General features: G+C 41.0%; 1 protein-coding gene across 1 annotated transcript in view; it reads left to right on the top strand.

Annotated features, from left to right (window-relative positions):
- LOC128685564 (uncharacterized) overlaps nucleotides 1–16,029 on the top strand; it is a gene marked incomplete at its 5' end in the record, with an annotated part of 404,172 nt that overhangs the window by 129,768 nt on the left and 258,375 nt on the right.

Genomic DNA, 16,029 nt, shown 5'->3' with positions numbered 1-16,029 from the left:
TTTGGCAGCCGGTGGTCTGGCATGCGAGCAACGTGACCTACCCAGCGAAGCTATGTCTGCATTAGGATGGTGTAGATGCTAGGCAGGCCAGCTGTAGTCAGCACTTCTGTGTCTGGGATCTTATCTTGCCATTTGATGCCAAGAATTTTTCTGAGCCGTGTGGTGTGAAAGTGGTTCAACTTTCTGGCGTGACGTTTGTAGACAGTCCAGGTTTCGCAGCCATAGAGAAGTGTGGTGAGGACTATGGCTCTGTACACCTTGATCTTGGTGCTTGTGGTGATGCCTCTTCGGTTCCATACATTCTTGTGGAGCCTGCCGAAGGTGGCACTGGCTTTGGCAAGTCTGGCATTCACCTCATCATCGATGACAACGTTTCTGGAAAGGGTACTGCCGAGGTAGGTGAATTTGTCTACGGCATTCAGTCGCTGCCCGTTGATAGTGATGTTTGGCTCAACATACGTCTTTCCCGGAGCAGGCTGATGCATTACTTCAGTCTTCGTTGTACTGATTGTCAGCCCGAAGTTGTTGCAGGCGTCAGAGAACTTGTCAACACTGTGCTGCATGGCGGCTTCTGAAGCAGCGTTGAGGGCGCAGTCATCAGCAAATAGGTCATTGATGGTGTCAGTTGCAGCCTTGGTTTTTGCTTGAAGACACTTATGCAGCATATGGGAATCTTTATTCAGGAAACGTTTCGCCACACAGTGGCTTCATCTTTGTATTGGACTGATGAAGCCACTGTGTGGCGAAACGTTTCCTGAATAAAGATTCTCATATAAGAACATAAGAACATAAGAACGAAGGAACACTGCAGAAGGCCTACTGGCCCATGCGAGGCAGGTCCAAGTCTCCTACCGGCTTAAGCCAATGCACCCAACCTAGTCAGGTCAGGCCACATTGACTTAAGGGAGGAACACGGCAACCGACCTGTTAGCACAAGCTATCAGGTCTAACTCACACCCACCCACATCTACTCATGTATTTATCCAACCTATTTTTAAAGCTACACAACGTTCTGGCCTCTATAACGGTACTTGGGAGTTTGTTCCACTCATCCACAACTCTATTACCAAACCAGTACTTTCCTATATCCTTCCTGAATCTGAATTTTTCCAACTTAAAACCATTGCTGCGAGTCCTGTCTAGGCTAGATATTTTCAGCACACTATTTACATCCCCTTTATTTATTCCTGTCTTCCATTTATACACCTCAATCATATCCCCCCTAATTCTACGTCTTTCTAGAGAGTGCAGTTTCAGGGCCCTTAGTCTATCCTCATAGGGAAGGTTTCTGATACATGGGATAATCTTTGTCATCCTCCTTTGTACATTTTCCAGAGAATTTATATCCATTCTGTAATACGGTGACCAAAACTGTGCAGCATAATCTAAATGAGGACTAACCAAGGATGTATAGAGTTGAAGAACAACCTGAGGACTCCTATTATTTATGCTTCTTGATATGAAGCCAAGGATTCTATTAGCTTTATTGCGAACACTTATGCACTGTTGTCTTGGTTTCAGATTACTGCTAACCAGAACTCCTAAATCTTTTTCGCAATCCGTAATATTAAGATCTACATTATTTAGTTTATAAGTGGCATGGTTATTGTCCTGTCCAACATTTAGAACTTTGCATTTGTCTATATTAAACTGCATCTGCCACTTCTCCGACCACTGCATCAGTCTATTCAAATCTTCCTGGAGTGCTCGAATGTCCTCGTCAGAATGAATTCGACGGCCTATTTTGGTGTCATCGGCAAACTTGCCGATGTCGCTCTTTATGCCCTCATCTATGTCGTTTATGTAGATTGTGAACAGCAGGGGGCCCAACACTGACCCCTGTGGAACACCGCTCGTGACGCTTCCCCACTCTGATTTCTCCCCATTTATGCAAACTCTCTGCTGCCTATTTGTCAACCATGCCTCTATCCAGGAAAAAATTTCTCCTCCTATTCCATGTGCTTTAATTTTCCTCAATAGTCTCTGATGTGGGACCCTGTCAAAAGCCTTACTGAAGTCCATATACACAATATCATATTCATTACCATGATCTACCTCCTCAAATACCTTAGTGAAAAAAGTTAATAAATTCGTAAGGCAGGAACGCCCCTTTGTAAAACCATGCTGAGATTCGTTGATTAATTTATGCCTTTCAAGATGGCTACGAACTGCCTCGGCAATTATTGATTCCATAAATTTTCCCACTATGGAGGTTAGGCTTATTGGTCTATAGTTCGAAGCTAAGGACCTGTCACCTGCTTTGAAAATAGGTATCACATTTGCCATTTTCCACTTATCTGGCACCATGCCAGTTTGTAGTGATATGTTGAAAAGATTAGCCAAAGGTGTGCTAAGCTCCTCTTTACATTCCTTTAGAACCCTTGCATACAGTTCATCAGGGCCTGGGGATTTGTTAGGTTTTAATTTATCTATATGCCTAAGGACCATGTCACTTGTGACCCTAATAGTGCACAGTTTATTATCGTCCTGTTCTACATAATTTATCATTACTGGAATATCGCTGGTATCCTCCTGTGTAAAAACTGAGAGGAAGTATGTGTTAAAAATTCTACACATTTCCTTATCACTGTCAGTGAGCTGACCCGAGGAACTTTTGAGTGGGCCTATCTTGTCCCTGATCTTACTTCTGTATACCTGAAAGAATCCTTTTGGGTTAGTCTTCGATTCTTTTGCAACTTTAACCTCATAATCTCTTTTTGCTTTTCTAATTCCCTTTTTTATTTCTCTCTTTAACTGAAACTGAATATATCGATTTCTTAATTGCCCCTCTCCTCTTTTGATTTGCCTATATATGCCTCTCTTTTGACCAATCAGATATTTTAATCTATTGTTCATCCATTTAGGATCATTTTTGTTTGATCTGATTTCCCTATTTGGAACATAATTTGACTGAGCAGCTAGAACTATGCCCTGGAAAGCATCATATCGGCAACCATCACCACCTACCTGACCCTTAGTCAGGTCATTCCAGTTCAGCCCACCTAAGTAATTTTTCAGTCCTATGAAATCAGCCAAGCGAAAGTCAGGGACGGAGACTTGATTGCCATTATTAGGGGAATTCCATGATATATTAAAACTGAGTGATTTGTGATCACTCTCCCCAAGCTCATCATTAACCTCAAGATTATTAATTAGTGTTTCCCTACTGGCAAGAACCAAGTCAAGGAGGTTATTTCCCCTAGTTGGCTCTGTCACAAACTGTTTTAAAAAACAATCCTGGATCGTATCAAGAAAGTCACCCGACTCTAAATTTCCTGTCAAATTGCTCCAGTCAATCTGTCTATAGTTGAAATCTCCCATTAGCACAACATTTTCGTATGTAGATGCCTTACGAATTTCGTCCCACAAAAGTTTACTGCATTCCCTATCAAGATTTGGGGCCCTGTAAATCACACCCAAAATTAGTTTTTCTCGGCCCTCGAGAAGCTGTAACCAAACAGATTCAGTGGCTGACGCTTCTAATTTAATATCTTGTCTAACACAACAATTTAAATTGTCTCTGACATACATCGCTACTCCACCACCTTTCCTGTTGACCCTGTCAGTGTGGAATAATTTATAGCCTTGTATGTGACATTCAGAGGGCATCTCTCCATCTTTCAGATTGAGCCAGGTCTCTGTTATAGCAATAATATCTATGTTTCCTGCACTTGCAATTAATCTTAGCTCATCTATCTTATTTCTAACACTCCTGCTATTAGTATAGTAAACCTTAAGGGAGCTAGTCCCTTGCTGCCCTCTGCTGTCCCCCTTTGTTTGCTGACCTGTTCTATTGTCTTTATTTATAACTTCATGCTGAATGCCTTTTATACATTTACTGTTTCCAACCCTAGTGTTGCAACCTGCTTGTTTCCCACACACACCCATACCTCTATCTTCCATCAGTTTAAAATCATAGGCATTTCACCAATGGCCTTCTCAATCGAGTCTGCAAGTGCTACCACCCCTGACCCAGAGAGATGTACCCCATCCCTTGCATACATATCATGTTTGCCATAAAAGTTGTTCCAGTTGTCAATGAATGGGATTGCAAGTTCCTTGCAGTATCTGTCTAGCCAGCAATTTACACCAATTGCCCTAGACAACCATTCATTTCCTACTCCCCTTCTAGGCAAGATGCTGCATAAGTGTCTCAGTCTTCAATCTGCACTCTCTAGAAAGGCGTAGAATTAGGGGGGATATGATTGAGGTGTATAATTGGAAGACAAGAATAAATAAAGGGGATGTAAATAACGTGCTGAAAATATCTAGCCTAGACAGGACTCGTAGCAATGGTTTTAATTCGGATAAATTCAGATTCAGGAAGGATATAAAGAAGCACTGGTTTGGTAATAGAGTTGTGGATGAGTGGAACAAACTCCCAAGTACAGTTATAGAGGCTAAAACGTTGTGTAGTTTTAAAAATAGGTTAGATAAATACATGAGTGGGTGTGGGTGGGTGTGAGTTTGACCTGATTAGCTTGTACTACTAGGTCAGTTGATGTGCTCCTTGGGTGAATGTGACTTGACCTGACTAGGTTGAGGCATTGGCTTAAGCCGGTAGGAGACTTGGACCTGCCTCGCATGGGCCAGTAGGCCTGCTGCAGTGTTCCTTCTTTCTTATGTTCTTATGTTCTTATCCAACCACGGTTAGGTGAGTACAGTGGTTGTTGGAACATTGGTGATAAATTAGACACATGTGCAACTCTTGGGTATCTTTGTTAGGTAAGACACATATGCAACAGTTAGACAACTTTATTCCGAAACGTTTCGCCTACACAGTAGGCTTCTTCAGTCGAATACAGAAAGTAGGCAGGAACAGTAGAGATGTGAAGACGATGTAATCAGTCCATCACCCTTAAAGTCGTAGAATTTGAGGTTGTCAGTCCCTCGGCCTGGAGAAGTTCAGTTCCATAGTCAGGAACTATCTGAAGATCAAGCGACAGTGCGGAGACTTAAATACTGTCGGAAGGAGAGGTGCAGGGTAGTAGTAGTAGTAGTAGTAGTAGTAGTAGTAGTAGTAGTGAGAGGCCACTGAGAGGTCATGTCCCTCTCAGACATTTTGATGTTCATCTTGTCAGACACTGCAACACGTGGCATCTTGGTACAGAAAACACCTTGGACAAGCTTTTCAAGTGAGAAGTGTTGGATCTGAGAGGGACATGACCTCTCAGTGGCCTCTCACTACTACTACTACTACTACTACTACTACTACTACTACTACTACTACTACTACTACTACTACTACTACTACTACTACTACTACCCTGCACCTCTCCTTCCGACAGTATTTAAGTCTCCGCACTGTCGCTTGATCTTCAGATAGTTCCTGACTATGGAACTGAACTTCTCCAGGCCGAGGGACTGACAACCTCAAATTCTACGACTTTAAGGGTGATGGACTGATTACATCGTCTTCACATCTCTACTGTTCCTGCCTACTTTCTGTATTCGACTGAAGAAGCCTACTGTGTAGGCGAAACGTTTCGGAATAAAGTTGTCTAACTGTTGCATATGTGTCTTACCTAACAACCTGTCGGTATTGTATACCATTTTGATGTTCATCTTGGGTATCTTTATTGAGGAAACGTTTCGCCACACAGTGGCTTCATCAGTCCATACGTAGGAGAAACTTGAAGAACAGGAGGAGAATGAGGTAATCAGTCCCTCAACCTTGAGTCGATGTGTTCAGTCCATCAATCTTGAATAGATTACGGCATATCAGCGGAGAAGCAGCTTATAAACAGTATGGCAGGAGAGGTGCAGCAGTCATAGGTCGTGTCACATTTGTTCAGTGTGGAAGTAGGTCGTGCCCAAGAATTAGGCAAGCGAAGAATTCCTAAGTATTAAGATCCCAAGAAGTTGCAGTGTCTGACAGACACTGCAACTACACAGTGTCTGTCAGACACTGCAACTACACAGTGGTTGTTGGAACATTGGTACAGACAGTCCAGTGAGAGGTGCTGTGTACAGTCTGTGGAATATTTATGACGACAAAGAGCTTCACTTCACAAATTCCCCAAAAGCTTTTAACTGTGATTGTATATCCTAAGTGAGTTATTCCAAGGGTTTAATTTGAGGGATACACACCAGGAGTACACAAGAAACACGTTCCGGATATCGTTGGGATAACACATCTCTCTGTATAGAACTTTATCATGTTATAAGTTGAATCGCTCATATATACAGAGCAGTATGGTAGTATATTTACATCTATACCAGGAGAATATACTCGTATATCAGAGGAGTGCACCAGGGAATATATATAAGAGATAAATTAGGAAAGATTTTAATAATATACACCAGGAATGATATACTAGATTTACATGTGGGATATACCAGGAATACACGATTGGGACATACATATATATATATATATATATATATATATATATATATATATATATATATATATATATAGATATATATATATATATATATATATATATATATATATATAGGTAGTAGGTTGGTAGACAGCAACCGCCCAGGGAGGTACTACCGTCCTGCCAAGTGAGTGTAACACGAAAGCCTGTAATTGTTTTACATGATGGTAGGATTGCTGGTGTCCTTTTTTCTGTCTCATGAACATGCAAAATTTCAGGTATGTCTTGCTACTTCTACTTACACTCAGGTCACACTACACATACATGTACAAGCGTATATATACATACCCCTCTGGGTTTTCTTCGATTTTCTTTCTAGTTCTTGTTCTTGTTTATTTCCTCTTATCTCCATGGGGAAGTGGAACAGAATTCTTCCTCCGTAAGCCATGCGTGTTGTAAGAGGCGACTAAAATGCCGGGAGCAAGGGGCTAGTAACCCCTTCTCCTGTATATATTACTAAATTTGAAAGGAGAAATTTTGGTTTTTTCTTTTGGGCCACCCTGCCTCGGTGGGATACGGCCGGTGTGTTGAAAGAAAAGAAAGATATATATATATATATATATATATATATATATATATATATATATATATATATATATATATATATATATATAGGTAGTAGGTTGGTAGACAGCAACCACCCAGGGAAGTACTACCGTCCTGCCAGATGACTGTGAAACAGAAACCTGTAACTGTTTTGCATGATGGGAGGATTGCTGGTTTCTTTTTCTGTCTCATAAACACGCTAGATAACAGGGATATCTTGCTACTCCTACTTACACTTTGGTCACACTTCACAGACACGCACATGCATATATATATATATATATATACATACATCTAGGTTTTTCTCCTTTTTCTAAATAGCTCTTGTTCCTCTTTATTTCTTCTATTGTCCATGGGGAAGTGGAAAAGAATCTTTCCTCCGTAAGCCATGCGTGTCGTATGAGGCGACTAAAATGCCGGGAGCAATGGGCTAGTAACCCCTTCTCCTGTAGAAATTTACTAAAAAAGAGAAGAAGAAAAACTTTATAAAACTGGGATGCTTAAATGTGCGTGGATGTAGTGCGGATGACAAGAAACAGATGATTGCTGATGTTATGAATGAAAAGAAGTTGGATGTCCTGGCCCTAAGCGAAACAAAGCTGAAGGGGGTAGGGGAGTTTCGGTGGGGGGAAATAAATGGGATTAAATCTGGAGTATCTGAGAGAGTTAGAGCAAAGGAAGGGGTAGCAGTAATGTTGAATGATCAGTTATGGAAGGAGAAAAGAGAATATGAATGTGTAAATTCAAGAATTATGTGGATTAAAGTAAAGGTTGGATGCGAGAAGTGGGTCATAATAAGCGTGTATGCACCTGGAGAAGAGAGGAATGCAGAGGAGAGAGAGAGATTTTGGGAGATGTTAAGTGAATGTATAGGAGCCTTTGAACCAAGTGAGAGAGTAATTGTGGTAGGGGACCTGAATGCTAAAGTAGGAGAAACTTTTAGAGAGGGTGTGGTAGGTAAGTTTGGGGTGCCAGGTGTAAATGATAATGGGAGCCCTTTGATTGAACTTTGTATAGAAAGGGGTTTAGTTATAGGTAATACATATTTTAAGAAAAAGAGGATAAGTATACAAGATATGATGTTGGGCGAAATGACAGTAGTTTGTTGGATTATGTATTGGTAGATAAAAGACTGTTGAGTAGACTTCAGGATGTACATGTTTATAGAGGGGCCACAGATATATCAGATCACTTTCTAGTTGTAGCTACACTGAGAGTAAAAGGTAGATGGGATACAAGGAGAATAGAAGCATCAGGGAAGAGAGAGGTGAAAGTTTATAAACTAAAAGAGGAGGCAGTTAGGGTAAGATATAAACAGCTATTGGAGGATAGATGGGCTAATGAGAGCATAGGCAATGGGGTCGAAGAGGTATGGGGTAGGTTTAAAAATGTAGTGTTAGAGTGTTCAGCAGAAGTTTGTGGTTACAGGAAAGTGGGTGTGGGAGGGAAGAGGAGTGATTGGTGGAATGATGATGTGAAGAGAGTAGTAAGGGAGAAAAAGTTAGCATATGAGAAGTTTTTACAAAGTAGAAGTGATGCAAGGAGGGAAGAGTATATGGAGAAAAAGAGAGAGGCTAAGAGAGTGGTGAAGCAATGTAAAAAGAGAGCAAATGAGAGAGTGGGTGAGATGTTATCAACAAATTTTGTTGAAAATAAGAAAAAGTTTTGGAGTGAGATTAACAAGTTAAGAAAGCATAGAGAACAAATTGATTTGTCAGTTAAAAATAGGAGAGGAGAGTTATTAAATGGAGAGTTAGAGGTATTGGGAAGATGGAGGGAATATTTTGAGGAATTGTTAAATGTTGATGAAGATAGGGAAGCTGTGATTTCGTGTATAGGGCAAGGAGGAACAACATCTTGTAGGAGTGAGGAAGAGCCAGTTGTGAGTGTGGGGGAAGTTCGTGAGGCAGTAGGTAAAATGAAAGGGGGTAAGGCAGCCGGGATTGATGGGATAAAGATAGAAATGTTAAAAGCAGGCGGGGATATAGTTTTGGAGTGGTTGGTGCAATTATTTAATAAATGTATGGAAGAGGGTAAGGTACCTAGGGATTGGCAGAGAGCATGCATAGTTCCTTTGTATAAAGGCAAAGGGGATAAAAGAGAGTGCAAAAATTATAGGGGGATAAGTCTGTTGAGTATACCTGGCAAAGTGTATGGTAGAGTTATTATTATTATTATAATCAAAAAAGAAGCGCTAAGCCAGGTAGAGTTATTATTGAAAGAATTAAGAGTAAGACGGAGAATAGGATAGCAGATGAACAAGGAGGCTTTAGGAAAGGTAGGGGGTGTGTGGACCAGGTGTTTACAGTGAAACATATAAGTGAACAGTATTTAGATAAGGCTAAAGAGGTCTTTGTGGCATTTATGGATTTGGAAAAGGCGTATGACAGGGTGGATAGGGGGGCAATGTGGCAGATGTTGCAGGTGTATGGTGTAGGAGGTAGGTTACTGAAAGCAGTGAAGAGTTTTTACGAGGATAGTGAGGCTCAAGTTAGAGTATGTAGGAAAGAGGGAAATTATTTCCCAGTAAAAGTAGGCCTTAGACAAGGATGTGTGATGTCACCGTGGTTGTTTAATATATTTATAGATGGGGTTGTAAGAGAAGTAAATGCGAGGGTCTTGACAAGAGGCGTGGAGTTAAAAGATAAAGAATCACACATAAAGTTGGAGTTGTCACAGTTGCTCTTTGCTGATGACACTGTGCTCTTGGGAGATTCTGAAGAGAAGTTGCAGAGATTGGTGGATGAATTTGGTAGGGTGTGCAAAAGAAGAAAATTGAAAGTGAATACAGGAAAGAGTAAGGTTATGAGGATAACAAAAAGATTAGGTGATGAAAGATTGGATATCAGATTGGAGGGAGAGAGTATGGAGGAGGTGAATGTATTCAGATATTTGGGAGTGGACGTGTCAGCGGATGGGTCTATGAAAGATGAGGTGAATCATAGAATTGATGAGGGGAAAAGGGTGAGTGGTGCACTTAGGAGTCTGTGGAGACAAAGAACTTTGTCCATGGAGGCAAAGAGGGGAATGTATGAGAGTATAGTTTTACCAACGCTCTTATATGGGTGTGAAGCATGGGTGATGAATGTTGCAGCGAGGAGAAGGCTGGAGGCAGTGGAGATGTCATGTCTGAGAGCAACGTGTGGTGTGAATATAATGCAGAGAATTCGTAGTTTGGAAGTTAGGAGGAGGTGCGGGATTACCAAAACTGTTGTCCAGAGGGCTGAGGAAGGGTTGTTGAGGTGGTTCGGACATGTGGAGAGAATGGAGCGAAACAGAATAACTTCAAGAGTGTATCAGTCTGTAGTGGAAGGAAGGCGGGGTAGGGGTCGGCCTAGGAAAGGTTGGAGGGAGGGGGTAAAGGAGGTTTTGTGTGCGAGGGGCTTGGACTTCCAGCAGGCATGCGTGAGCGTGTTTGATAGGAGTGAATGGAGACAAATGGTTTTCAATACTTGACGTGCTGTTGGAGTGTGAGCAAAGTAACATTTATGAAGGGGTTCAGGGAAACCGGCAGGCCGGACTTGAGTCCTGGAGATGGGAAGTACAGTGCCTGCACTCTGAAGGAGGGGTGTTAATGTTGCAGTTTAAAAACTGTAGTGTAAAGCACCCTTCTGGCAAGACAGTGATGGAGTGAATGATGGTGAAAGTTTTTCTTTTTCGGGCCACCCTGCCTTGGTGGGAATCGGCCAGTGTGATAAAAAAAAAAAAAAAAAAAAATATATATATATATATATATATATATATATATATATATATATTCATTATATATATATATATATATATATATATATATATATACATACTGCTAAACGCATTATATTGGTGACACTGGAGCAGTTGTCTACGCACCATAACACAATGCTACGCCAGTTGATATATGGTTATAATGCGTTGAGTAGTGATTGCAACATACATTGACAAGATTACTTGATTACATAGATAGTGGGTTAAAGGATATTAGAAGTAGAAATCTAGATCATAGAAATATTATTGTAATGGTATAGAAGAATCCCAAGTAAGGCATAATAGTCGATACTGAGAAGAATAGTAGACAATATAAAGGATACGTCTCAGTGCCACTGAGAACATTCAGGAACAGGACATTTAAACGGACAAAGAGCACATTCATTTCCTTTCTTTTATTAATTAAATAGGTTACACAGAATAATAGCAATCCATATATATATATAGTATCCCCTGAGAAGTAGATTATTATAGCTTCTAATTTCATATTTTTTGACTTCTCAAAACCCTCTTACCCCATATGGGGGGGGATGAAGGATGGTGGCAGTGGTGGGTGTGACGCTGACCGCTGACCTCATTCTAAGAGAGCCAGGAGGAGGTGACAGACCCACTCTGCGATACTCTGAGATAAACTTCCCCTCACTCCTTCATTTGCAACTTTGCAACATTGCATAGCTCCTGATGACGCACTGAGAAATGTGAAAGTACTTGAGCTAAAGATTTCCACCCCCCTTGACTTGTCTTGTATAGTTAAGATCACCTGTCTGCGATTGTTTGCATATATATATATATATATATATATATATATATATATATATATATATATATATATATATATATATATATATATATATATTATTGTGCCCACGAACGAGTGGTATACGTATATGCGCTTGACGTGTTTCATATAAAGTATCCTAAAGAATTATCTTTTTAGTCTCTGAAAGCAGTTCTTTATGTAGCCTTGATTATGCTCTTGTTAGTCTCTAAAAGCAGTTCTAAGAACATAAGAACATAAGAACGAAGGAACACTGCAGAAGGCCTACTGGCCCATGCGAGGCAGGTCCAAGTCTCCTACCGGCTTAAGCCAATGCACCCAACCTAGTCAGGTCAGGTCACATTGACTTAAGGGAGGAACACGGCAACCGACCTGTTAGCACAAGCTATCAGGTCTAACTCAAACCCACCCACATCTACTCATGTATTTATCCAACCTATTTTTAAAGCTACACAACGTTCTGGCCTCTATAACGGTACTTGGGAGTTTGTTCCACTCATCCACAACTCTATTACCAAACCAGTACTTTCCTATATCCTTCCTGAATCTGAATTTTTCCAACTTAAAACCATTGCTGCGAGTCCTGTCTAGGCTAGATATTTTCAGCACACTATTTACATCCCCTTTATTTATTCCTGTCTTCCATTTATACACCTCAATCATATCCCCCCTAATTCTACGTCTTTCTAGAGAGTGCAGTTTCAGGGCCCTTAGTCTATCCTCACAGGGAAGGTTTCTGATACATGGGATCATCTTTGTCATCCTCCTTTGTACATTTTCCAGAGAATTTATATCCATTCTGTAATACGGTGACCAAAACTGTGCAGCATAATCTAAATGAGGCCTAACCAAGGATGTATAGAGTTGAAGGACAACCTGAGGACTCCTATTATTTATGCTTCTTGATATGAAGCCAAGGATACTATTAGCTTTATTGCGAACACTTATGCACTGTTGTCTTGGTTTCAGATTACTGCTAACCAGAACTCCTAAATCTTTTTCGCAATCCGTAATATTAAGATCTACATTATTTAGTTTATATGTGGCATGGTTATTGTCCTGTCCAACATTTAGAACTTTGCATTTGTCTATATTAAACTGCATCTGCCACTTCTCCGACCACTGCATCAGTCTATTCAAATCTTCCTGGAGTGCTCGAATGTCCTCGTCAGAATGAATTCGACGGCCTATTTTGGTGTCATCGGCAAACTTGCCGATGTCGCTCTTTATGCCCTCATCTATGTCGTTTATGTAGATTGTGAACAGCAGGGGGCCCAACACTGACCCCTGTGGAACACCGCTCGTGACGCTTCCCCACTCTGATTTCTCCCCATTTATGCAAACTCTCTGCTGCCTATTTGTCAACCATGCCTCTATCCAGGAAAAAATTTCTCCTCCTATTCCATGTGCTTTAATTTTCCTCAATAGTCTCTGATGTGGGACCCTGTCAAAAGCCTTACTGAAGTCCATATACACAATATCATATTCATTACCATGATCTACCTCCTCAAATACCTTAGTGAAAAAAGTTAATAAATTCGTAAGGCAGGAACGCCCCTTTGTAAAACCATGCTGAGATTCGTTGATTAATTTATGCTTTTCAAGATGGCTACGAACTGCCTCGGCAATTATTGATTCCATAAATTTTCCCACTATGGAGGTTAGGCTTATTGGTCTATAGTTCGAAGCTAAGGACCTGTCACCTGTTTTGAAAATAGGTATCACATTTGCCATTTTCCACTTATCTGGCACCATGCCAGTTTGTAGTGATATGTTGAAAAGATTAGTCAAAGGTGTGCTAAGTTCCTCTTTACATTCCTTTAGAACCCTTGCATACAGTTCATCAGGACCTGGGGATTTGTTAGGTTTTAATTTATCTATTTGCCTAAGGACCATGTCACTTGTGACCCTAATAGTGCACAGTTTATTATCGTCCTGTTCTACATAATTTATCATTACTGGAATATCGCTGGTATCCTCCTGTGTAAAAACTGAGAGGAAGTATGTGTTAAAAATTCTACACATTTCCTTATCACTGTCAGTGAGCTAACCCGAGGAACTTTTGAGTGGGCCTATCTTGTCCCTGATCTTACTTCTGTATACCTGAAAGAATCCTTTTGGGTTAGTCTTCGATTCTTTTGCAACTTTAACCTCATAATCTCTTTTTGCTTTTCTAATTCCCTTTTTTATTTCTCTCTTTAACTGAATATATCGATTTCTCAATTGCCCCTCTCCTCTTTTGATTTGCCTATATATGCCTCTCTTTTGACCAATCAGATATTTTAATCTATTGTTCATCCATTTAGGATCATTTTTGTTTGATCTGATTTCCCTATTTGGAACATAATTTGACTGAGCAGCTAGAACTATGCCCTGGAAAGCATCATATCGGCAACCATCACCACCTACCTGACCCTTAGTCAGGTCATTCCAGTTCAGCCCACCTAAGTAATTTTTCAGTCCTATGAAATCAGCCAAGCGAAAGTCAGGGACGGAGACTGGATTGCCATTATTAGGGGAATTCCATGATATATTATAACTGAGTGATTTGTGATCACTCTCCCCAAGCTCATCATTAACCTCAAGATTATTAATTAGTGTTTCCCTACTGGCAAGAACCAAGTCAAGGAGGTTATTTCCCCTAGTTGGCTCTGTCACAAACTGTTTTAAAAAACAATCCTGGATCGTATCAAGAAAGTCACCCGACTCTAAATTTCCTGTCAAATTGCTCCAGTCAATCTGTCTATAGTTGAAATCTCCCATTAGCACAACATTTTCGTATGTAGATGCCTTACGAATTTCGTCCCATAGAAGTTTACTGCACTCCCTATCAAGATTTGGGGCCCTGTAAATCACACCCAAAATTAGTTTTTCTCGGCCCTCGAGAAGCTGTAACCAAACAGATTCAGTGGCTGACGCTTCTAATTTAATATCTTGTCTAACACAACAATTTAAATTATCTCTGACATACATCGCTACTCCACCACCTTTCCTGTTGACCCTGTCAGTGTGGAATAATTTATAGCCTTGTATGTGACATTCAGAGGGCATCTCTCTATCTTTCAGATTGAGCCAGGTCTCTGTTATAGCAATAATATCTATGTTTCCTGCACTTGCAATTAATCTTAGCTCATCTATCTTATTTCTAACACTCCTGCTATTAGTATAGTAAACCTTAAGGGAGCTAGTCCCTTGCTGCCCTCTGCTGCCCCCCTTTGTTTGCTGACCTGTTCTATTGTCTTTATTTATAACTTCATGCTGAATGCCTTTTATACATTTACTGTTTCCAACCCTAGTGTTGCAACCTGCTTGTTTCCCACACACACCCATACCTCTATCTTCCATCAGTTTAAAATCATAGGCATTTCACCAATGGCCTTCTCAATCGAGTCTGCAAGTGCTACGACCCCTGCCCCAGAGAGATGTACCCCATCCCTTGCATACAAATCATGTTTGCCATAAAAGTTGTTCCAGTTGTCAATGAATGGGATTGCAAGTTCCTTGCAGTATCTGTCTAGCCAGCAATTTACACCAATTGCCCTAGACAACCATTCATTTCCCACTCCCCTTCTAGGCAAGATGCTACATATGATTGGGATCCCTCCCTTAGACTTAATGAAATCTATAGCTGACCTGTACTTATCTAGCAGCTCTTCTCTCCTACCCTTCCCAATATCATTTCCACCAGCACTGAGACAGATAATGGGCTTGTTCCCATTACCTGACATGATATTATCCAGCCTGTTGACAATGTCCCCAACACCAGCTCCAGGGAAGCACACTCTATCTCTCATCTTCTTATTCCTATTACAAAAAGCACGGTCAATATATCTTACCTGAGAGTCACCAACCACAAGAATGCGCTTACCTTCATTAGCAGGGGCAGTAGTACCCTTACCTTCACTGGCCACTGAAGTACATTCATCCTGGAGAACAGAGAAGCGATTTCCTACCTTCAGATCTTCACTCTTAACTTTCCTTACTCTGATGCGCCTCCCATTACTGTGAACAACTCGCCACTTGTAGCAGGTGCTGGGCTGCACCTCACTGCTGGTAGCCGTTGCTACCTCCCCAACTACAGCCTCCTCACAGCGAGAGACAGACTGCACCTCACTGCTAGAAGTCTCATTCCCCACAACTCCAGCCACCTCACACACTCTCCCAGACCCATTGAGGTGGACCTTCAGCCTCCTAATCTCCTCCTGGAGAAGCAAGACCTCCTCCTTCAACTCTCCAACCTCAGTTTTTAAAACACTGCAGAAACAAGCCATGCTTTGTAACCGTAGCCTTGATTACGGTGTATTATTTGGTTCTTCATTCCTCCCTCTTGCACAGTTCTTTTTTTTGTAGTTTTCACCTCAGTAATACGCTCAGTCGTCACTAGACATTCTCCATCCCCGAGTTGCATGACCTTGCACTTGTTTGGGTTGAACTCTAGCAACCACTTCTTTCACCATTTTTCACTTGGCACGAGTGTCCTTGTAACCTGTCTCCATCCTATCCTCTTGCTCTGCTCGTTAGTTTCTCACCTTCGGTTAGAAAAAACTTAAGATACGAGCCTTGCCGCAGATAGTG

The sequence above is a fragment of the Cherax quadricarinatus genome, chromosome 23 (assembly GCF_038502225.1).
Source record: "Cherax quadricarinatus isolate ZL_2023a chromosome 23, ASM3850222v1, whole genome shotgun sequence".
Taxonomy (NCBI): domain Eukaryota; kingdom Metazoa; phylum Arthropoda; class Malacostraca; order Decapoda; family Parastacidae; genus Cherax; species Cherax quadricarinatus.
The sequence above is the reverse complement of the archived record's forward strand: the minus strand, read 5'-3'. Positions and strand labels throughout refer to the sequence as shown.